The sequence below is a fragment of the Canis lupus genome, chromosome 30 (assembly GCF_011100685.1).
Source record: "Canis lupus familiaris isolate Mischka breed German Shepherd chromosome 30, alternate assembly UU_Cfam_GSD_1.0, whole genome shotgun sequence".
Taxonomy (NCBI): domain Eukaryota; kingdom Metazoa; phylum Chordata; class Mammalia; order Carnivora; family Canidae; genus Canis; species Canis lupus.
Window position 1 is genome coordinate 10,456,361 of NC_049251.1, and position 23,143 is coordinate 10,479,503.

A 23,143-nucleotide genomic window follows, 5' to 3' on the forward strand; every position below is an offset into this window, starting at 1 on the left:
CAAATAGATAGTGTTTGTGAAAGCCTTAAAGTGCTGTACAAACATTGGCCGATTGTATTTGGTAATAATGGTAATATTTATGATCCTTCAGAATGTGAGATTCACACTGAATGAAAGAACATGTCAAGATGTGCTAAGCTGCCCAAAGAGACATTCAGGACCATGGAGGAATTTGCCATAGCCTAGTTCAGCCCAATCTCACTCAACCTGTCATCACTCCTAGCTTGATTATTCTCAAGGGGACTGAAAACATATATGACCTGAACTGATTAGTTCATACCCCTGCTTCAAACCCACCAATGGCTTGCATTGCTTCATGGTCCAAAATCTTCACATGGTGATAGAACATGGTCACCTGACCAGGCTGAGCCCATTTTCTACACTATCCGAATTACAACAACATTTTCCTTCACCTATGAAATTACCTGGAAGTCAAGTAACTCCTGGGATCCCCTTCCCAGAAGTCCTAGATCTTGTACCCTAGAAGTCCCTGAGGTTGCTTACTTTTGTGCACAAATTGGCTCTGCTCTCTTGACAGCTGGTGCCAGCTTGGAGAATAGGAACTCAGCAGCAGTCTTTCAAGGATGGGTTGACTGGCTCTGCCAGGCTAGAGGTTCTTGTCCAACCCTAGAATCCGGGGAGGATTGCAGAGGCATTTAACTATATAGCTAAGAGGGTGTGGCAGGAGGGGTTAATAAGATCAGCCTGGCCCACTGCCTGGGTCAGCTCCTCAGCCACTGCTGTGGAGTCTTCCATTCTCATCCAAACAGCCCCTTCCTGGTTGTGAGTTGCACCCATCTTGTCTCTACCTGCCTGTCTGACCTCAGTCTGGACCACCCAGGCCGTCAAACTTGTTTTAATGAGTAAACATCCTAGGGGAGTTAGTCATGGTTGGTCTCCTAATACCTCTTTTTCCAGGTTGTTCCTTTGCCCCTTGAAAATGATGGAGGAAGAATAATGGAGGAGTTATGTCTAAACATCTAAAACCTAGTGGAGGGAATGCCTAATCCTGCCACCAACAACCCATAAGCTTTTCTGGCCAAAAAATATTTTTATTCTTTTTTTTAGATGTGTTAATCCCATAAATTATGCTACAACCAAATTTTGTTACTTCTTCAGGCTGAATATAATCTAGCTTCCTCTACTTCTTTTTATTCTAACCACCCCCCCATCATGAGTCCAGTTCACTATCACTTCTCCTAGACCACTCTATCTCCTAACTGGCTTCCCATTGCCACTCTTTGAACACACATACAACTAGCTAGAGTAATCTTACAGAAAAGCAAAGATTATCATATGAGTCCCTTGCTCAAATTCTTCTGTATCTTCTTATTCCTCTTAGAGTAAGATCCAAAAGACACAATATGGTCTTGCATGTTCTAACTCTGCTTTCCTTTTCCTCATTCTCTCTCTGTTGCAGCCAGTCATTCATTTGACAAATATTTGTCAAACATCTGTTGAAGGAAAAGGTAGCCAGTGTGAGTGGGGTGAGGTTGGTGGGGGGAATTATTGGACGGAGGGGTCAGAGAAGAAAAAGAAGAAGCCAAACCCCACTGGCCATATAAACTATGATTAGGAGTTTGGGATTTCCTCTGAGCTTTCTTGATTCCTTGGGCATCTGTTTTCTCCCTGTCCAGCACCTTACATGCATCCTCCTGGAGTATTTTCCCATCTTTATTCTCCTAGCTAATGACTCCTCTTTCTTTAGAACTCTAGCTTAAGCATTCCTTTCTTCTGGATAACTTCCTTCATAAATGCTCTCATAGTCTGCATGCATCTCACTTGTTCATCCACAAAGATTTATTGAGTGCCTGCTATGTGCCAGGCACTGTTTTAGGTTCTGTGGATAAATTAAACAGACTTTCATCAAATTAGAAAGGAATGTTTAGGATGACATGACAGGAAATGTGGTTTATATAGTATACCCAGAATCTGTCTTGGGGGATTCCCTTGAGGGGCACCTCAAGGAGACAGCCATCCTTTGGAGAAACAAAGATACAGTGAGCATCTTTAGGCTTTGGGCTGAAAGACATGTCTTCTGAAGATGTAGTAGGCCTGAGAAAGTAGCAATTTCAAATTAATTACAGGCACTGATTTTGGACCTAGCTGCTTCTCAAATGGACAGTACTATGAATTCCAGAGTTTATGTACTTAGAAACAGTAGTGATTTCCCTAACCAATCCCCAGGACACATGGCTTTTAGTGGAGTAGACATACGGTTATTAGTGAAGAGTGTCTGTATCAAGCACCACTGGAGGCTCAAGCAAGTTGTTAGGGGCTGCTGCTATTTCCCAGATGGAATTCTGCAACCCCAAGTGTTGTCTGGAGTGATTCCTTTCAGATTGTTTAAAAGTTTAGATGGGCAGCCCAGGTGGCTCGGTGGTTTGGCACCTGCCTTCGGCCCAGGGCAGGATCCTGGAGACCCGGGATCAAGTCCCACATCGGGCTCCCAGCATGACCCTGCTTCTCCCTCTGCCTGTGTCTCTGCCTATCTGTGTGTGTCTCTCTCATGAATAAATAAATAAAATCTTTTTAAAAAAAGTTTAGACAAAGAAAGTCTTTTATGGATTAATTTCACAAACACTTTTATTGAGATTTTCCATTAGCATGGCCCTTAACTAGATACCAAAATGCAGCAGTAAATAACAGACATAGTTCCTATACTCATGGAACTTATATTCTACCAAGGTAGATACTCATGGAACTTGTATTTTACCAAGGGAGATAGACCTCTCAGAACTAACTACTTAGCTCCAAGTGAGCAATGAAGACTGTTCTGAAACCGTATTTCAAGAGGACCTCATCGGTCTGGAGAAGGGTGGAGGGTAAAGACAGAAAAGCTCCCATGGGAAAAGAACTTTCACTTTGTTTTATAGATGTTGTTGAATGGTGAGGAGCATTTCTTGCAAAGGGAACAGCTGTAAAAAACACTCTGAGGTTGGGCAGCCCGGTGGCTCAGCGGTTTAGCGCCGCCTTCAGCCCAGGGCGTAATCCTGGAGACCAGGTATCAAGTCCCACGTCAGGCTCCCTGCATGGAGCCTGCTTCTCCCTCTGCCTGTGTCTCTGCCTCTCTCTCTCTCTCTTCCTCTCTCTCTTTCTCTCTCGAATGAATAAGTAAAATCTTAAACACACACACACACACACAACACTCTAAGGTGGAAAGAAGCAGGTGTGAATCCCCTAACATTTCTGAGAGAAGGTCAGTGTGACTAAAGTACCTTGAGCAAAGGAAAACATAAGATGACATGAAGGTCAGAGATTTTGTTTTGGGGTTGTGGCAATTGGAAGCCATTAAGGGTTTTAAGTAGGGCAGAAAAATGTCAGATTTGTATTTAAAAAGATCATTCTGACTTTAGGGTGGAGGAACAATGGTCAGGGGCAAAGATAGATGGAAGGAAACCATGGGAGACCCCTGAAGTGAAACAAGAAAGAAATAATAGAAGCCTGGACCAGGGTATTGGCATTAGAGGTGTTCTCAGTGAAGGATGCTAGAGACATTAGAAGGTAAAACTGACAGGCCATGGTGATTGATTGGATATGTGGAGTGAAGGAAAAGGAGATGTTCTGAGTCTTAAGTTCTCTAGGTTCATGTCTCTGGGTGGGTAGTGATGCTGTTCTTCAAATAGGAAACACTGGATGAAATTGAATTTAAATAAAAATTTTTTAAAAAAGGAAACATTGGTTAAGGACCAAGTTTGTATGGTCAGAATAAGGGTCAGGTTCAGGATTAGTGGTGGGGTTTGAAATGCCCTTTAGACATATAACAGAGAGTCTGATTAGGCTGTTGAACAGATGAATCTGGAGCTTAGAAGACAAGTCTGGATTCAAGACATAGGAAGATAGTCCTGGAAGTCGAGGGCTTGGATGTGTACACCTGAGAAAGACTGTAAAGTAAGAAGAGCACTAGGACAGATCTTTGAGGAACACCAGCATATAAGGGTGGGTAGAGAAAATGGCCCTGGAGGGTGAACAGCAGCCAGAGAGGTAGGAGGAAAACCAGGAGGCAGTTGTTCCAAGAAGCCAAAGAAAGAGTATCTCAAGAAAAAGGAAGTCCTTATCAGTATGCAGTGCTGACAAGCCATCAAGTGACATGAAGTCTGAAAAGTGTCCATCAGCTTGTGGTATGGAGATGCCTGGACCCTGGGGAAAAATATTTTGATGGAGAGATGGTGGGAGAGAATGGATCTAGTGAATGTGGACAGAGTTGGGATGGACTTCCTTCCTTTTGCCAGGCTTCATTTTCATTATTTTAAAAGTAACTAGCAAAGGGAGAAATTCAGGACACCAAGAGGTAGAAGCCAGTTGAAGAGAATTCTTTCACTGTCCCTTTATTTTCTACTAAAAACAATATTCAATAACATTTAAATATTACCCACCTTTGGGGTGCTCAGCTGGCTCAGTCAGTTGAATGTCTAACTCTTGGTTTTGGCTCAGATCATAATCTCAAGTTGGTGAGATTGAGCCCTGCATTGGGCTCCAAGCTCAGTGTGAGTCTGCTTGGGATTCCCTCCCTCTCCTTCCACCCCTCCCCCAGCTTCTGCATATTCTCTCTCTCTCTCTTTTCCCTTCCTCCTTCTCTCTCTCTCACTTGAATACACACACACACACACACACACACACACACCACTTTTGTTTCAACCCTCTGCAAATGAGATGGGTTGTTGTTTTTTTGGGGGGGTCTGTTTTGGTTTTTTCTCTCTCTCTTCTTTTCCAAATATCCGAGTCCATCTGGATCTCTCACTTTATGGGAGAAAACACAGGGTTTCTCACACTGGGTGATTTCTTCAAAGAGACAGTAGAGGCAGATTTATTTGTAGATATAACATTGCTCTAAACATATTCCCTCACTTGAGCCCATGGCTGGTCTTGTACTATTTGTGATTTTAACATGAAAGAGCAAGTCGGCATGATTTGGGTAAAAATTTCTTTTTTTAATAAAGATTTTATTTATTTATTCATGATAGACACAAAGAGAGGCAGAGACACAGGAAGAGGGGGAAGCAGGCTCCCCCCAGGACCCTGGGATCATGACCTGAGCCAAATGCAGTCACTCAACTACTGAGCCACCCAGGCATCCCTGGGTAAAAATTTCTTACCAAAATTCTGAAGCAGTGTTATATGTTCCATTTGGAGCAGCAGGAGAAATTTGCCATCTGAGAAAGATACAGCAAATATTGGTTTAACTTGCTCTTGTTTTTTCCAAAGAAAGAAAAAACTTCTTACCTAGATGGTATTAGGAGAACTGTAGGCCTACAAGGGGGAATTTGACCAAAGGGTACCCAAATAACAACTCTTTTAAGAAGTTGGTTGTGAGGGAAGGGTAGCATCTGGAGAGGCCAAAAGAGAGCTTTCCCTTAATGGAGGAGAACTAAGTATGATTAGGTATTGATAGGAAAGAATGAGTAGGAAGGGAGTGGTTAAAAGATGTAGGAGAGAGAAGGAATAGTCCAGGGACCTCAAATTCAAATGCCCAGGGGCCTAGCTAGGTAACCTAAATGCGTGAGGCAGTGGGATGTGAGAAACAGCAGAGGAACTGCAGAGACTGGAGCATATGGGCTCCTTCTGAATATTTGCCTGAGGCACAGGGGATTCTGGGGGGTGAGGGTACTGTTCTTGATTATGATACTAGTGTGCATACAAATGTATGTGTTGATCAAAACTTGTGGAATTACACACTAAAAAAGGATGGATTTTACCTTTCATTTTTCATTATTGTAAGTAAAATTATTTTTTTATAATAAATTTATTTTTTATTGGTGTTCAATTTACCAACATACAGAATAACACCCAGTGCTCATCCCGTCAAGTGCCCCCCTCAGTGCCCGTCACCAATTAACCCCCACCCCCCGCCCTCCTCCCCTTCCACCACCCCTAGTTCGTTTCCCAGAGTTAGGAGTCTATGTTCTGTCTCCCTTTCTGATATTTCCCACACATTTCTTCTCCCTTCCCTTATATTCCCTTTCACTATTATTTATATTCCCCAAATGAATGAGAACATATGTTTGTCCTTCTCCGATTGACTTACTTCACTCAGCATAATACCTTCCAGTTCCATCCACGTTGAAGCAAATGGTGGGTATTTGTCGTTTCTAATGGCTGAGGAATATTCCGTTGTATACATAAACCACAGCTTCTTTATCCATTCATCTTTAATGGACACCGAGGCTCCTTCCACAGTTTGGCTATCGTGGCCATTGCTGCTAGAAACATCGGGGTGCGGGTGTCCCGGCGTTTCATTGCATCTGTATCTTTGGGGTAAATCCCCAACAGTGCAATTGCTGGGTCATAGGGCAGGTCTATTTTTAACTCTCTGAGGAACCTCCACACAGTTTTCCAGAGTGGCTGCACCAGTTCACATTCCCACCAACAGTGTAAGAGGGTTCCCTTTTCTCCGCATCCTCTCCAACATTTGTGGTTTCCTGCCTTGTTGATTTGCCCCATTCTCACTGGTGTGAGGTGGTATCTCATTGTGGTTTTGATTTGTATTTCCCTGATGGCAAGTGATGCAGAGCATTTTCTCATGTGCTTGTTGGCCATGTCTATGTCTTCCTCTGTGAGATTTCTCTTCATGTCTTTTGCCCATTTCATGATTGGATTGTTTGTTTCTTTGGTGTTGAGTTTAATAAGTTCTTTATAGATCTTGGAAACTAGCCCTTTATCTGATATGTCATTTGCAAATATCTTCTCCCATTCTGTAGGTTGTCTTTGAGTTTTGTTGACTGTATCCTTTGCTGTGCAAAAGCTTCTTATCTTGATGAAGTCCCAATAGTTCATTTTTGCTTTTGTTTCTTTTGCCTTCGTGGATGTATCTTGCAAGAAGTTACTGTGGCCGAGTTCAAAAAGGGTGTTGCCTGTGTTCTCCTCTAGGATTTTGATGGGATCTTGTCTCACATTTAGATCTTTCATCCATTTTGAGTTTATCTTTATGTATGGTGCAAGAGAGTGGTCTAGTTTCATTCTTCTGCATGTGGATGTCCAATTTTCCCAGCACCATTTATTGAAGAGACTGTCTTTCTTCCAATGGATAGTCTTTCCTCCTTTATCGAATATTAGTTGACCATAATTAAAATAAAAGGGAAACAAAACTATACGGGCCAAACACAGGTTACATCTGTGGGCCACAAACATCATTTTATGGTTTCTAGAATAATTGAGAGAATAAGGCTTTTGAAATGATATGAGAAAGGGATGCCTGGGTGGCTCAGCACTTGAGTGCCTGCCTTCAGCCCAGGGCGTGCGTGATCCTGGAGTCCCAGGATCGAGTCCCACATCGGGCTCCCTGCATGGAGCCTGCTTCTCTCTCTGCCTATGTCTCTGCCTCTCTCTGTGTGTGTGTGTCTCATGAATAAATAAATAAATAAATAAATAAATAAATAAATAAGAAAAAGATATGAGGAACAGGACCCAGACTCCAGCTGGAGAGACTCACCTTAGCTTGAGGAGGGATATGGTCTCTATGGTAGCAGGTAGTAATAGGTAGTGAGGGAGCTGCTAACCTCTACCACAGTGAGCTGCCCTGTCACTCTCCAGTGGGGCTTATCCCAGGATATAACTGTGGAGAAACCTGGGAGTTGATTTCATCAGGGGTTGGGATTTGATCAGATAAATGGTATAAAGTGCTAAGGAGCAAGAATCTAGAACTGCTTGAGAGAGTGACTAAAATTATGAACCATGGATTCTAAACTAGTCTGGGGAGAATGATGAGGGCAGGATGAGGCCGAAGGCTGGAGAGAAAGTAGAGATCTTAATTACCTAGACATCTTGATGGAGTGCAAGAAAGATTCCTGCTGAAGAAATTGGGGAGGCAAGCTTGAACAATAGGTGGCTGTGGTGGAGAGGGAGACATTAGGCTGTTTTAAAGAGAGACAGGATGACAACACTGAAGCTTAAGTGAAGATCAGTTGTGGTAAGAACCCACCAGATCTCTTTCCTGTTTCTCTCTCCTCTGTGTTTACTTTCTACTTCTAGGAGTATGCATCCGTAGTATTTCTTTTTTTAAAAAAAAATTTTACTCATTTATTTACAAGAGACACAGAGACAGAAGCAGAGACACAGGCAGAGGGAGAAGCAGGCTCTATGCAGGGAGCCCGATGTGGGACTCGATCCCAAGACCCCGGGATCATGCCCTGAGCCAAAGGCAGACACTTAACCACTGAGCCACCCAGGCATCCCGACTCTAGCTATTTCTGTACCTTCCCACAGGTGTGACCCAATAGCACTGTGCCTCAACTTCAACACAAATCTCTCACCCTCTGCTCCAGCACTTCTCTGACCTGCTATGCACTCACACATATACAAACCTAAACGGGAAAGAAAGTTAGTACCCCAAGGGGTAATCCTTGACCATGGAGACCAGGATCTGGTAGATAAATGCTCCCTCTGGTCTCCTTCAGGATGGACAATTCTGAAGTATATTCTTCTTGGCTTTGCAAAGGGTCCTAGCAGGACTGAGCCCTGGATGCCCATAACATAACAGTTATTTCTTTTTAAAGCTTTTGTTTATTTATTCATGAGAGACACACAGAGAGAGGCAGAGACATAGGCAGAGGAATAAGCAGGCTCCATACAGGGAGCCCAATGTGGGACTCGATCCCAGGACTCCGGGATCACGCCCTGAGCTGAAGGCAGATGCTCAACCACTGATCTATCCAGGCGTCCCAACAGTGACCAGTTTGATAACACATTTTTTTATGTGCTAACATAGAACACGGAATTTACCATTTTAACAATTTACCTTTTTAACAATCCACAATTTTTAACAATTTAACATTTTAACTACTAGATCCAGAAGCATCTAGTACATTCCATTATGAATCATCTCCACTATCTAGTTCCAGAACACTCTTATCACCCTACAAAGAGAAACTCTATACCTACTAAGCCATCACTCTGTAATTCTTCCTACCCCATATCCTGCCAACCACACTCTCTATGAAGCTGCCTATTCTGGATATTTCATGTAAATAAAATCACATAATATGTACTTTTTCCCAGCTGGATTTTTTTACTTAGCATATGTTTTTGAGATTCATCCATCCATTGATCCAGCATGGATCAATACTTCCTTTTATGGCTGAATAATATTCCGTTTATGGACATACCACATTTTGTTTATCACTCCATCAGTTGATGGACATTTAGGTTGTTTCTGCCTTTTGACCATTGTGAATAGTGCTGCTATAAATGATAACCTATTTTTATGTTGGCTTTTCTTCCTTCCTGGTCATTGTGGGAGATAGAATGGTGTGGGAAGAATTTGGAAGCTGTGAGACCACTGCAATAGTCCAGGGGGAAAGGGGCACCTTGGACATCTGGACTAAGACAACAGGGACAGAAACAAGGGCTACATATGAGAGACAGAATTAGAACCTACTGGATTTGATGACAGAGTGAGAGAGACAGGACTCTGGTTGAAAGGGGAGGGAAATGAGGATGATACCACAATTTTAATTTGAAAACAATATTTTAAATTGCTGTCCTTTTTAGAGCACAAACATTTGATAATTTTGATAGCTAGCATATAAATAATTACTATGTCACTAAATCCCATATAGTCCAGCCACCTGTGGGGACAAGTATTACTGGCCTAAAAGCAGGGCCACTCTTAGAGCCTACAGAGCCTCTGGGCAAATATTTTTTGCAGGGCCCCTGTCTAAAAAATTAGAATCACCCAAAGTCAGCATGTCAACACCATTCTGGCTGCTTAGTCTTGCAGGATCCCTCAAGGAAATATCACATTGACCAATTGGAGTAATCTATTCATGAGGCCGCCTTCCAGGGACCTGATCCTGGCCACAGTAACCTTGGACAACCCCACAGATGTGAGTCCTAGAGCTCCTCAGGACATATGATTAAACCCATGTTGGGGAGGGAAGAGTATGGATAGTCTGAGTGCCCCAAAGAGGTGAAAACAGAATTTGGTGCCCATAGTGGACCAAGTCCAAGCTGGACAGCACTGCCAGCAACCACCAGAGAGGGATTTAGAAAACTTTGAGGGAGGCACCCCAAAGTGCAGGGCCTCACTTGCCCAGGTATGAGAGTGGTAGAACTCAAAATGATCTGGGATTAATATGAACTTCAGGAAGCAGAATAGGAGGTGGAAACCAACATTTGTTTTGAATGTGTCCTACTTGACAAGCACCATGCAAAATACTTGCTTCATTTGATCTTTATAAGCGCTTTGTGAGATAAGTAATATCAAACTCATTTTACAGAAGAAAAAACTGTGTCCCAAAGAGATTATGTGACTTCCCTTAAGTTATCCAGTGGTGAATCCAGGTTCTAAACTGTGTTCCCATTCTATACCCCATGTGACTGTGCAGAAAGGGTCTTGCCTTTTCCACTCCTTCTAAAAAAGCATGTACTATTTCTCTACAAAGAGTATGTCACTCTGATCTTTTCTTTAGTTGCTGGACATTCTCTAGTTGACTGAGTACATTCCACACTGAGTTTCTGTGAGTGGATTTTAGCCATGGCCAGAAGCCCACTCTGATCTTTTGACAAAGGGATAAGGAACACCCTTCCTTGGTTTGCATCCAATAATTCTATGGCTCCTAAACCCCTGTTGCAGGACCTAGGACTTCACCTGTGCCTGATGATCCCCCACCTGTTCTGGAAAGGTTCAACTCACATGTGGAATGAACTCAAGCAATTCCCTGAAAAACAATTTAAACCAGAGGAAGAGTCATCAGGCTAGATACTAGAAGGTTTATTCAGAACCTGACAGGAAATCAGGTTAAGATATTCTGCATCAGTCTGTGGTGATGTGTATGATTATTCTAGTTTGGATTGTCATTGGCTGGGACAGACTTTAGGCAAAAATCATTAAGACAAGGTGTGGCTGTTCTCTAGCTTTGGCTGACAAAATCCTGCACCTAGGCAAGGGGCCAGGCTGGAATTTAAGGATGGAGACGTGGCTTAGCTGTTGTTTCAACACTTTCACCAGAAGCCCTGAATGAGAGATGACTTCATCTCTTGGGAAGTGTTGGTTTGGGTCAGATAAGAGATTCTCTTCTTTATAGGCATCTTGGTCTCCTTCTCTTGAGCCTCATCTTTTTTCCTAGCCCATTATTTATGACCTCGTACACAATTACAAATGAATCAATAAAATGGAGTTCCTATGAAGGCAGAAACTCAGGATTTACATTAGAGGGAGGAAAATAGGAGGCCCTATTGCTTGTAAACATAGCATCCTAAAAGAGAACAATTGGACAGTTTTGAAGAATGAGACAATGTGTACTGTGATTTGAGCAAAACCTCAGGACTAGAGCAGATGAGACATTGAATGTAAACATTAATCAAAGTTCCAAGATTCAAAACAACAGCTGTTTCCATTAGCCCTGGACCAGGGAGTTACAGTCCTCTGAAAATGACACTTTTATCTCAAGAAGGGGTAAGGAAGATGCCTCCCAGAGGGGTCTAATGTCAGGATAGACATCATTTCTCCCCTGGGGCTAGTTATCCCAGGATCTGAAAGTCAATGTCCACTCTCAACTTTTGACCTACAGCAAATAAGGTTATAGATATGAAACCAAGAGCTAAAAGGAGTCTGGTTTCTACAGAACTTGATGGAACGGTAGCAACATTTCTAAATGAGAGAATGACTTCCAGGTTAACTCACCCCCTAGCACTAGTACCAAAACTTGGCCGTCCAAGTTACAATATAGGGACAGGGCACTTGGGGTGGCTAACTTTATTTCATCAGCCCCAGGAAATACCATACCTTTCCATCATAGTTTCATGCTTGCTTGGTTGATCTGGACCAAAGGACAATGGTTTCCCTTGATGGCTTGTGTTCAGCTGCTGCAACAGAAACTAATGCCTGGGTTATTTGACTTCATCATGGCATGAAATCATGGGCCTATAAAAGGAGAAGAGACAGTGAAGGGTTATGTAAGATTTAGGTCTCCAAGTCAGAAATGGGTTTCAGGTTGCTGGGCTGACAATGCAGAGAAGGGAGTTTTGGCATTCCAGAGGCAGGGCTGATGCTGCCTGTATGGCCAGTCCAACCAGCAGCACATTCTCAGAGGTACTTCCCTTGGTGCCAACTTGACTATTCCAGTTTGGGTCTGTAAAATGTCAAAGGCATTTTGTCATGGTGGTTGTTCTTACAAGGCAGATTAGTACAGTAGTGTGAGATTCAGTTCAAGCCTTGGAATTACCTTGAGACTGGATTACTATAGAATTCTCAAACCTGAGTTTGAATTTTTTCCCTATGATTAGCCTGTGTCCATGAATAAATTACATTCCTTCCCTAAGCCTCAGTTTCCTCATCTTCAAAGGGCACACAATAATAGTACCTCTTTACAGGGTTGTGAGGATTATAGGAGATAATTCTTGACAGCTCTTAGCTCACTTAGCAGAGAGTCAGAACTCAATAAACAGAAGCAATTATGACTATTTAAAAAGCATATGTCTGCTCAAGTAGGGCCTTTCTCTTTTCTTGCCTTCCTTATTTTTGCTGAAGGAGCCCCTGGCCAGGTCTACAGAGATTGACCAGTTTGTAATGTATTTCACTGCCCAATAGTCCATGTCATTCCATTTCTGGATAGTTTGGCCACTGTCCTAATGTAGTTACCTATGGTAATTACCTCAGCAATTGACTCAGGCTTTTTGGTAATGAAGAAGACAGGACTATGGGTTGTTGACATAGTAAATAAGGAAGGGTGAAGGTGTTTGTTGAGTAACCACAAGGCTGGGTCCAGCATCTGGAAATAGCTGAGCCTTGCAAGGAGCTTAAGTTACCACCAAAGTTTTCTGCTGAATACAGAACAATGATAACTTATGTTCTCTAGATTTTTCATTTTACCTGTCACTTGACTGAGTGGATGTCCTTAATGTCAGGAAGAAGAAATATGTTACTTGTTAAAAAATTATTTATCTTAGTGTAAATCCAACAGAGAGGATCAAATTAACAAAAATAATGTGTGTCCTTAAATTTGAAGATTGGCTTTACTACCTCCTCCCCTTAACTAACAAATTTATAGATTGGGCCTACAAATGGGTTCACTTGTGACCCATTAAATCCCATCTTAGCTCTGGGGAAATTGATCTGTGTATGCCATATTGACATACTCAACACATCTCAAACTAAATTTATTTCCCCCTAGTGAAAGGGAATATAAGAGAAGGGAGAAGAAATGTGTGGGAAATACCAGAAAGGGAGACAGAACATAAAGACTCCTAACTCTGGGAAACGAACTAGGGGTGATGGAAGGGGAGGAGGCTGGGGGGTGGGGGTGAATGGGTGACGGGCACTGAGGGGGGCACTTGACGGGATGAGCACTGGGTGTTATTCTGTATGTTGGTAAATTGAACACCAATAAAAAATAAATTTATTATTTAAAATAAATAAATAAATAAATTTATTTCCCCCTTTAAACTTCCTCTCCTTCTCAACTACACATTTCAATAGTGTTATCATTTTAATCTCCAAACCTAGAGTTCTTGGTGGGATCTCTGACTCTTCCACCACCTTTTCCTGTCATCAGGAGCCATCTGGTCATTTTGCTACATGGTCAAGCAGACTGGTTAAGATTCTGGGCTCCATCATTAGAACTTCCTAGGCTCCACCATTAGACCCATCCTGCTGTGATGCCTGGCTTTACTACATTTAGCTGGGGGCATGAGGCCTGTTAATCTCTCAGTGCTTCCATTTTCTCATCCTTATAATAGGAAAAATAATAGCTAATTCTTCATAGAGTTGCTGTAATACTCAAGATTATGTTCAGCACAGTGCCAATACATTCTAAGTACTTATTCTGCTACTAATTCTATTATTATTACAAATAATCCAGGATGTGTTCCTTCCTCTCTATTAAGGTCTTATCATTTTGGCCTGGGTTACAGCTATCAATGTCTTATTTTATTCTACTTCCAGATTTCCCTTACCTCACTTTGTCCTGTAGGGCTCTGCCAGACTTGTCTTCTTTAAATGCCATATAGCTCTCCAGCTCAAAATCTACTTCCTAATGCCAATACCTGTGACTTTCAATCCACACTTCTCTGGAAGGTCTCCAAGATCCTCAAGAATTCACCCTGCTTAGTGTCTGTCCAGGTGTAGTGTAGTAACTGGGGGCACAGACTCTGGGGCTCTACCATTGCCTAACTATGTAACCTTGACTATGTGTCTTTAGTTATTTCAAAGTGTAAACTCCCTGTTCAAGATACTTCTTCACTCTCAAGATCTCTCCCTTCCTGCTTTCTTTCCCAGATGGCTTCTGAATGTAAGGAGAACTTACATATCTTCACAGGGGCAGGGGCACAGACCTTTGGCTCTCCTCTGATTTTGGAAATCCTGTGTATGGTCCTGCTGTGTCCAATGTTGGTCTGCTAAGGTTCAGATGGTCCCACATTGCTCTCCAAATCTCATGCTGGGCCCCTCCTTTCCTCCACTGAAATTCATGGTCCTTCCCCTGCAGCTTCCCTTAGTGTAACCCCAGGCCTCTGCCAGTCTCTGGATATTTCAGTACTTTTGTATTTATAAAGGAGCTTCTGCTTCCATTAAATACCACACACCAGCTGTAGCTGTAGGAAATGGTGGTACTATTTCAGACTCTCATAGTCCTTAGCAATTTCTAAACTACCTATGGCCCCATATTGTTCTGGTGCCATGTTGAATATAGAGTTCCCTGAGGGGTTTATATTGTTCCCAGGCTTTGCCCTAAGAACTGAGAAGAAAGTTCCTGCATTGGGAGTTGCCTAAGTCCTTCTAGATGATTCTAACATCCTTTACTCCCCCTCTCTTCTTTTTTGACCAAGATAACTCATACTTCAAGTCTTGCCATAGTCTCTCCTTCTTTTGTCTCCCTTCCAGGACCAAAAGACTTTCAGCTCCCTTTCCATCTGGAAGGTCCTTCTCTTATGTCTTATCTTCTTACTTTCTACTTCAGCCTCATGGTCTAGTGTTTTGTTTTTTTTTCTCATGGTCTAGTATTAAAGGCTAAATGACCTAAGGAAGCAAATAGGAATCATCAAGCAGGGATAATATATTGGAAAGCATTCCAAAGGCATGCTCTCAACAGTACCTGAAAGGGCTTGCTTCTTGCCTCAGTTCATCCATCCTTTCCATGCAAGGCACTTATTTCACTTTATCCTTGGGGCATTCTTTCACTACTCCTTCCCACTCCAGTCAAAACCCATTTTTTTAAAGAATATCTATGTAGCTGCAAAATCTCTCTCAAACTCTATCTGATTTCTCTAAGACATTCTGTTTCTGAGTGTTACATTGTCCATACTGATTGTTCTCCAATTGTTTCATGTGCATTAATTTTTTTCAGTTGTAAGCTTCTTGGGGGAGAAGAGACCATATGTCACCCCATAAGATCTAGCACAATATTAAAAGTCATTAAATATTAGACTGGTTAATCACTGGGGACAAACTACTCAGGGGAGGTCATAGACTACCCCTCTCCACTTTTGTCATGTCCTGAGCTAACATTTATTGAGTCCTTAGTGTATGCCTCACCCTGTGCTAAAATGCTCTATTTACATTGTCTTATAAAATTCTTTTATCAACTTATGATGTGAGTACCATTATTATACCCATTTTGTAGATATGAGAACTGAGGTTTTAAAAATAAGCAATTATCTAAGGTCACATGATAGTAAGGAGCAATATCAGAATTCAAACCATCTGTCTGATTCCAATCCCACAAGCTTGAACCATACCACTGCTATTGGTTAGTTGTCCAGCATGAACTTTTGTCACAGTTCTGTCTAGTTACTTCTTCAGGATGATTGAATTCATGTTGCCAATGACCATACATTTGTTGTCCTCCTCAGGTTTGTATTTTACTTCTCTTCTTTAGTTCTTCACTTGCATGCCATTTTTTCCTTGGGTCTTCCCAGATCTGATTTTTCAGATAGTATTTCTTCTCTTGTAAAAAATAAATAAATAAATAAAAATGGGGGCAGCCCCGGTGGCCCAGCGGTTTGGTGCCACCTTCCGACCGGGGTGTGATCCTGGAGACCCGGGATCGAGTCCCGCATCGGGCTTCCTGCGTGGAGCCTGCTTCTCCCTCTGCCTGTGTCTCTGCCTCTCTCTCTCTGTCATGAATAAATAAATAAAACAAATACAAATCTTTAAAAAATGGTATGAATAATACCACAATGGGACATTTGGCTGACTCAGTTGGTGGAACATGTGACTTGATCTCAGGATCCTGAGTTCAAGTCCCACAGTGGGCATGGAGCTTATTTAAAAAAAAAAAAAAAAGGGAAAAATGGCAGCCCAGGTAGCTCAGCAGTTTAGCGCCGCCTTTAGCCCAGGGCATGATCCTGGAGACCCGGGATGGAGTCCTACGTCAGGCTCCTTGCATGGAGCCTGCTTCTGCCTCTGCCTATGTCTCTGCCTCTCTCTTTCTGTGTGTCTCTCATTAATAAATAAATAAAATCTTAAAAAAAATAAAATCATAAAAAGGGAAAAATAATCTATCTTTTAGTTTCATAATCTTAGTAAATTTAGGGATTTGACATTCGTATCAGATGTAGGCAAGAGAAGGCAATCACTTATCAAAGAGGAATTCATCAGCTGCGAAATTGTCATGTAGACACCAGCTGAACAAGGCATGCTCAAGAACTATCGACAACTTGATTTTATTCCCCTGAGATTAACTTTCTTTGTGGTGGTATGAGGAATTTTTATCCAGAACTTGTGAGAAAGCAAACAGTGCAACCCCAGCATGGTTGGCAAGTCTTAGAAAATGTTTAAATATAGCAGATTTTGCTTTTAAAAATATTTCTATAATGAGCATATATGTCATATATAAATGACAATAGGTATTTTTAAATGAACTGTTGGGTAACACAGCAGGATATAGAAACCATGCGTTGTACTGTATTCTAGCTGAATCAATGCTAGTACGAGTCTAGGTGGCTAGCTCAAACCAAAGGTGGCCATAGGTGAGTCTTAACCCAAGTTGAAAAATTCAAAGTATATTGGGCTAGAGGGTCAGTTGCAGGTTCAAGTCACTACCGAGTGGATCTTCTTAATAGTTAAAATGTGATTAAAATACTGATCTTCTACAAGATAATACAAAAAATTCACTATCTCTGTGATTACTTATCTTTGTTACTACCCATCAGGTATGAGTGGGAGATGGAAAAAGCAGGTTCCTTAAAACAGATGTGTATAATCAGAGCTGTGTATAATCTAGATGATTCTTCCTTTCTTCTTTTAAGATTTTATTTATTTATTCATGAGAGACACACAGAGAGAGCCACAGACACAGGCAGAGGGAGAAGCAGGCTCCATGCAGGGAGCCCAACGTGGGACCTGATACCTGGTCTCCAGGATCACGCCCTGGGCTGAAGACGGTGCTAAACCGCTGAGCCACCCAGACTGCCTTGGATGATTCTTTCTTAATGACCAAGGGCACAGGCTTGCATGACAGGAGCTTGTGGGTTTTCTTGGTATCATCGTATTATTCTTCACTGATGTTTCTCTATTTTTCCCTAGGAAGCCAGTGGCACAAGATTTATTATATAGAAGGGGTATGAGAAAGGACTGGCTCCAAGAAGTTAAACACTCACAATGAGAGATCCTTGTTCAGTTTCAATATTTATAGTTTCAGGTGCTGAGAATACAACAATGAATAGGATACTATCCCTGCTCACAAGGAGCTAAATCTGCAGTGAAAAGATAGATTAGAAAACAGATTATAACACAATATGGTAAGTGCAATATGGAGGATATTTACAAGGTGCTATTGCAATACAGAAGAGTAATCCATCTGAAAGGGCAGGGGTATTGAAATCATGGAATGTTTTTCAAAGATAAACTTTGAGGGGTGCATGGGTGGTGCATTTGTTTGAACATCCTACTCCTGATTTTGGCTCAAGTCATGATCTCAGGGTTATAGGATCAAGCCCCAGGTTGGGCTCCTCGCTTAGCAGCAGAGTCTGCTTGAGAGTCCCTCTCCCTCTGTTCCTGCCCCACCCACCTGTGCTCTCTCTCAAACAAATAAATTTTTTTTAAAGATAAACTTTGAAAGTCAAGTAGGACTTGTATATACAAGGTTGAGATGGTGTAAGAGTAAGGTAAGGAAAGCAGTATCAAGAGTCCCACAGGGAGAACACTGGAAATAAAGGAATGGAGGTACCTGGGGACCGAGGTGTAATTCCATTTAACTGGGATAGGAGGAGGAGGCATAGCAGGGGATGAGGCTTGTCAACAGAGGGAATGTCAGATTCTGGATTTTTTGAAAAAGCTACTAATGGAGATTACACAGTATGCATAGTAAATATTAATAGGGAAAGCCATTAAAATAAGAAAAAAAAAATCCAAGACAGTGGATCTGAATGAAAGTAGCTCTGAGAAGTGCTCTGGGAGCCAGGAGCAGCCAGATGTGGGCCCCTCTTATTCTTCAAGCTACAGTTTGTGTTTCCAATTCAGCCATTTTTATTTACCAGTCCTATTCCTATGTTTGGTCTGGTTATTTACAGAAAGCAAAGGAAAAAGTGAGTGAATGTAGAGGTTGGGAAGAGAGGTTATAAAATAGATATTTTAGTAAGTGACTCTCCGTTTGGATGTCTGAGATCACAAGGTTAACATATCCAACCTGAACTCCTGACCTAACCTCCTCCCACCTCCACAAATTTGCAGCACCTGCTCGTGATGGCAACTCCAACTTTCCAGTTCCTTAGGACTAAGGTCTTGGAGCTCACCCTTACTCTTCCCTTTTCATTATATTCCATACCCAATCCATTAGGTAACTTTGTTGGCTCAAATATACCCCAATCCCACCATTTTTCACCATTGCAGCTGAATCCACATCATCTTTCACCTTTACTACTGCACAGCCTTCCAGCAGGTCTCCCTGCTTTTACTCTTGGCCTCCTACAATCTATTCCTCTTACCATGTCCAAAGGGATCCTTTAAAAATGTGTGTGAAATGGGGGCCCCTGAGTGTCTCGGTTGGGTGTCTGACTCTTGATTTTGGCTCAGGTCATGATCTCAGGGTCTTCAGATTGAGCCTCATGTTGGGCTCCATGCTTGGCAGTGAGTCTGCTTGAGATTCTCTCCCTCTGCATCTCCCTTCCCCTCTGCCCCTCCCCCCATACATATGTTCTAATCTCTCAAATAAATAAATCTTTAAAAAATATGAGTCAAATAGTTATCATCCAAAACCTTACACAACTCCCTTTTTTACCCATATCAAAGCTAAAGTTCTTACAATGAATTTCTTTGGGAGTTTTGCTCTGGCTAGTTCCTCTGCCTGAAATACTTTCCCTAATAATCTTCTTAGCTAACTCTATTACCATTTCAAATTTCATGGCTCCATGAGAGTGACTCTGTCCACCCTTTTTAGTTATTGTAACCTGTTACCCCTGTCCCCATGCACCCCTGATCTTCCTTATCCTACTATAATTTTTTCCCACAGTACTTATCACTTCTAATATAATATGTAATGTATTTATTATCTTTGTTGTTTAGTTTCTTGTCTCCCTTTGCTAGGCTACAAATTCTGCAAGGGATTATTTGGTTCACTGATCCTGCTTAGAATACTAAATATTGAATGGATGAATGAATGAATGAGTTGTTATGGTCAATTGAAAGCTCCACTTTACATTATCCAAATTTCCCATTGTTAACCTATCTCAGAAACTAGTACTGAGAAACAGAGGAATGAGTCACATGCATCTTAATTCTAGGGACTGAATGAAAAATGGAAAAAAAAGTTTTCCTATAACCTCACCCTGAGAAAAAAAGAATAATATATTTTCTTATCGTCCTGAAGTTCTAAATGAATAGAGTTATCAGATTAAAAACAAACAAAAGATTAAAAAAAAAACAACTTTGTTTAAAAGTATATGTCCTTTCAGGCCTTTCCTGAACCTAAGATTATAAACATATTCTTTTATACTTGTTCTCATGCTCATATTTAGTTCGGCTCTGTTTTTCAATTTAGTCTTAATCCATCTGGAATTTATGCCTTCGATTTGTGAGAAGTAGGAAGCTGATAACACTTTTCACAAATTATTAGCCAACTAGTCCCAAATCATACATATACTTAAGAGTCCAGCTGTTCATCACTGGTCTCAATGTCACTTTACTATGCAATCTATTCTTGAATTCCTTGTGCCTTCAATCTATTTGTTTATTCTGGCATCAATGTCAAATCAATTACTATGACTTTACAATATATTTTTATTTTCTGAGGATACTTACTGATCTTAACATTACAATTCACTATGTATTACTAATTTTAGCCTGAATCAAACATATATCTATTCATCATGTGACATAATTGAACATTTACTATGTGTTGTGCCCTGGAGATAAAAATTCTTGGTTGGGGGTATCTGGATGGATCAGTCAGTTAGGCATGCTGGGTGTGGAATTTGCTTAAGATTCTCTCTCTCCCTCTCTTGCCCCTCTGACACCCCCCTTCTCCCCTTCTCTCCCTCTCAAAAAAAAATTGTTAGTTGGACTCAGTTGTCCAAATTTAAATTCAGTGGACTGAGGTCTAGACTGCTTTTTCAGTTGAGTTTTTTGGGGGAAGGCAGGGTGACGGCAAAGTTGGTTTCTTCCTCTTAAGTACTGCTTAAGTTGATATATCCATACATAAGAAAGATCTGCTTTGCTAACTTTTTCTGATATATGAATCAGATGTTCAGAGGCTCTAATGAAAAGCCTAAAAATGTGGACAAAGACTAGGGAATGAGAAAAAACAGAATGTAGTGTATATTCTAAATTTACAATTTATTTTCTAGCTTTAGACTGCCATTTAGATGGCAAAAGACTTTTCAAACAAATATTAGGGTAGTTTTTCCTCTCCCTACATTAAACTTTGAGTTGCACACCAAATCATGCCCAGTGAAGCATCACCACATCCTAGCAAGATGCTGTGTGTATGTGCTCATGAGCACATTTAATTGCATGTTCCTACATCCACAGATTAGCCTTTTGGCAAAGTAAGCTCACTTCATTTGCAAAGGATATGGGGTAACCATAATCCATTGTTGAGCAAAAGGGCATGAAGATCAGCTGGAAATTGCTACCAGGGAGAAGGTTTGGGTGTAATCTATAAAGCTAGGAGTCTACCAGGAAGTCTACCACTTTTACCCAGGTTAAAACTATTGAATTTTAAAAACTCTTAGACAGGAGGTCTTTAAAACCTTAGTATTCCCACACACACTAATTAAATGAATTTTGACATCCATTTGTGAATGGTATGCACCACAGTAATATTCAGATATAATTTATTTGAGTGTCAGATTGGACCTCCATCCAACAAGTATTTATTAAGGATCTACTGTGTTGGGGAAAGCAAAGTGAACTAGACAGACCCAATTTCTTCCCAGTCAAGGAACTCTGCCCCTTCCCAACCAAGTGCCTTAAGTCATTGACCAAGAAAGATAAGTGAACAGTATTTAAACTATGGAATGACAGAAATCTTTTGTTTAACTACATAATTATTAACATCCAAGGAAATCTCGATCTCCTCTGAGGGTGATTGTAAGTTCCATAATTTCTGCTCTACATATTTTCCTTTTCTCTTTATTTTTTTTAAGATTTTATTTATTCATGAGAGACACAGAGGGGGAGGGGGGCAGAGATACAGGCAGAGGGAGAAGCAGGCTCCACGCAGGGAGCCCGATGCAGGACTCGATCCCGGGACTCCAGGAGATCACGCCCTGGGCCAAAGGCAGGCACTAAACTGCTAAGCCCTCCAGGGATCCCTCCTTTTCTCTTTAAACATCAAGTCCAAAAATGATTAGCCAGAACCCATGACCTTCCTTGCCAGCTTAATGCTATATTACATCTCCTTCATTACTGCAGTCAAAAAACTGAGTTTAGTTTTAATGTCACACTAGACATTATTGGATGGTCCCTATGATTAAGAACTCATCTTAGTGACTTGTTCTTCTCTTATTCACCAGATTCTCCAAAGAGCACAGGTTTATCTCCCACTACATTTGGGGCTGCCACATGAGAGTGTTTTCCAAAAGATGTCATGGGGGATGGGTCCCAGAGTAGGCATAGATTGCTCAAGGTTGGGTTTGGGACCACAAATGCATAGAGAATAAACCAAGACTTCAAGGCCTGAGATCATAGAAAGAGAAGATCAAACAATGCCTGGGCACTGGAACATACCCGTTACATGTCAATTTCTTAACATTACTAAGGAGAATTAAATTTGCAGAAAGATGAAAAATCGACAGTCAGTGGTAAAATCCAGAAAGCACACAAAGAAGTGACAGCACTGGCCTTTAAGAACATATCCTAGAAAAATTGTTCTTAGCTTTGTTTTTATATCCTCAATGGTATGATACACTGTTTTTGAGACCCTGACAGAATAGAGATTCAAAATAAGAAACTCTCCGGGGCAGCCCTGGTGGCTCAGCGGCTTAGTGCCGCCTTCAGCCCAGGGCATGATCCTGGAGACCTGGGATCAAGTCCCATGTCGGGCTCCCTGCATGGAGCCTGTTTCTCCCTCTGCCTGTGTCTCTGCCTCTCTCTCTCTCTGTGTCTCTCATGAATAAATAAATAATTAAAAAAAAAAAAAAGAAACTCTCCTTATTTCCTTAACTAGTTTTTCTGGTCTAAAAAGAAGTACAATCACCAAATGAGGAAAAAAGCCTCTCATTAACTTTCATAACCATAACAACTCTGTACTCGAATTTTAGAACAAAAATATGCAGAGTTGAGTTGGAGAGGTGAAAATCATTGTCCAACTTCAGTCCTCAATCCGTCCACATCTCTAATTACTGTTAAGAAACTGGAATCCAGCACTAGTCTATACTGAGTGTTGCTCCAGAGGCTCAGAGTAAATGTTGCTGACAAAACTTCTAAGTGTTCTAATGAGTAGAGCTTGAGAAGCAAAATAATTCCTTAACTGAGTATGATGCATGAATAGGGTTAAAGGTGGAGAGCATGCTTAATCCGGTAATCACTTACAGAAAATGTGGGTAATTTCTCTGGAGACAACAAGCCCAATTACTCATAATGCACCATACGGGGCAGTGCTCGAGAGAATAGGCACCACTGCACTACTAATTTAGGTCTGGCATACATCCACACTCTTTTGACAATCCTTGCTCCCCCACCTTTTCCCCCGCCAAAACTAATGAAATAATGTTTGATGGCACCATCAGGGAGGTAGCATAATGAAAGTTATAACCTGGGCTTTTAAGTCCT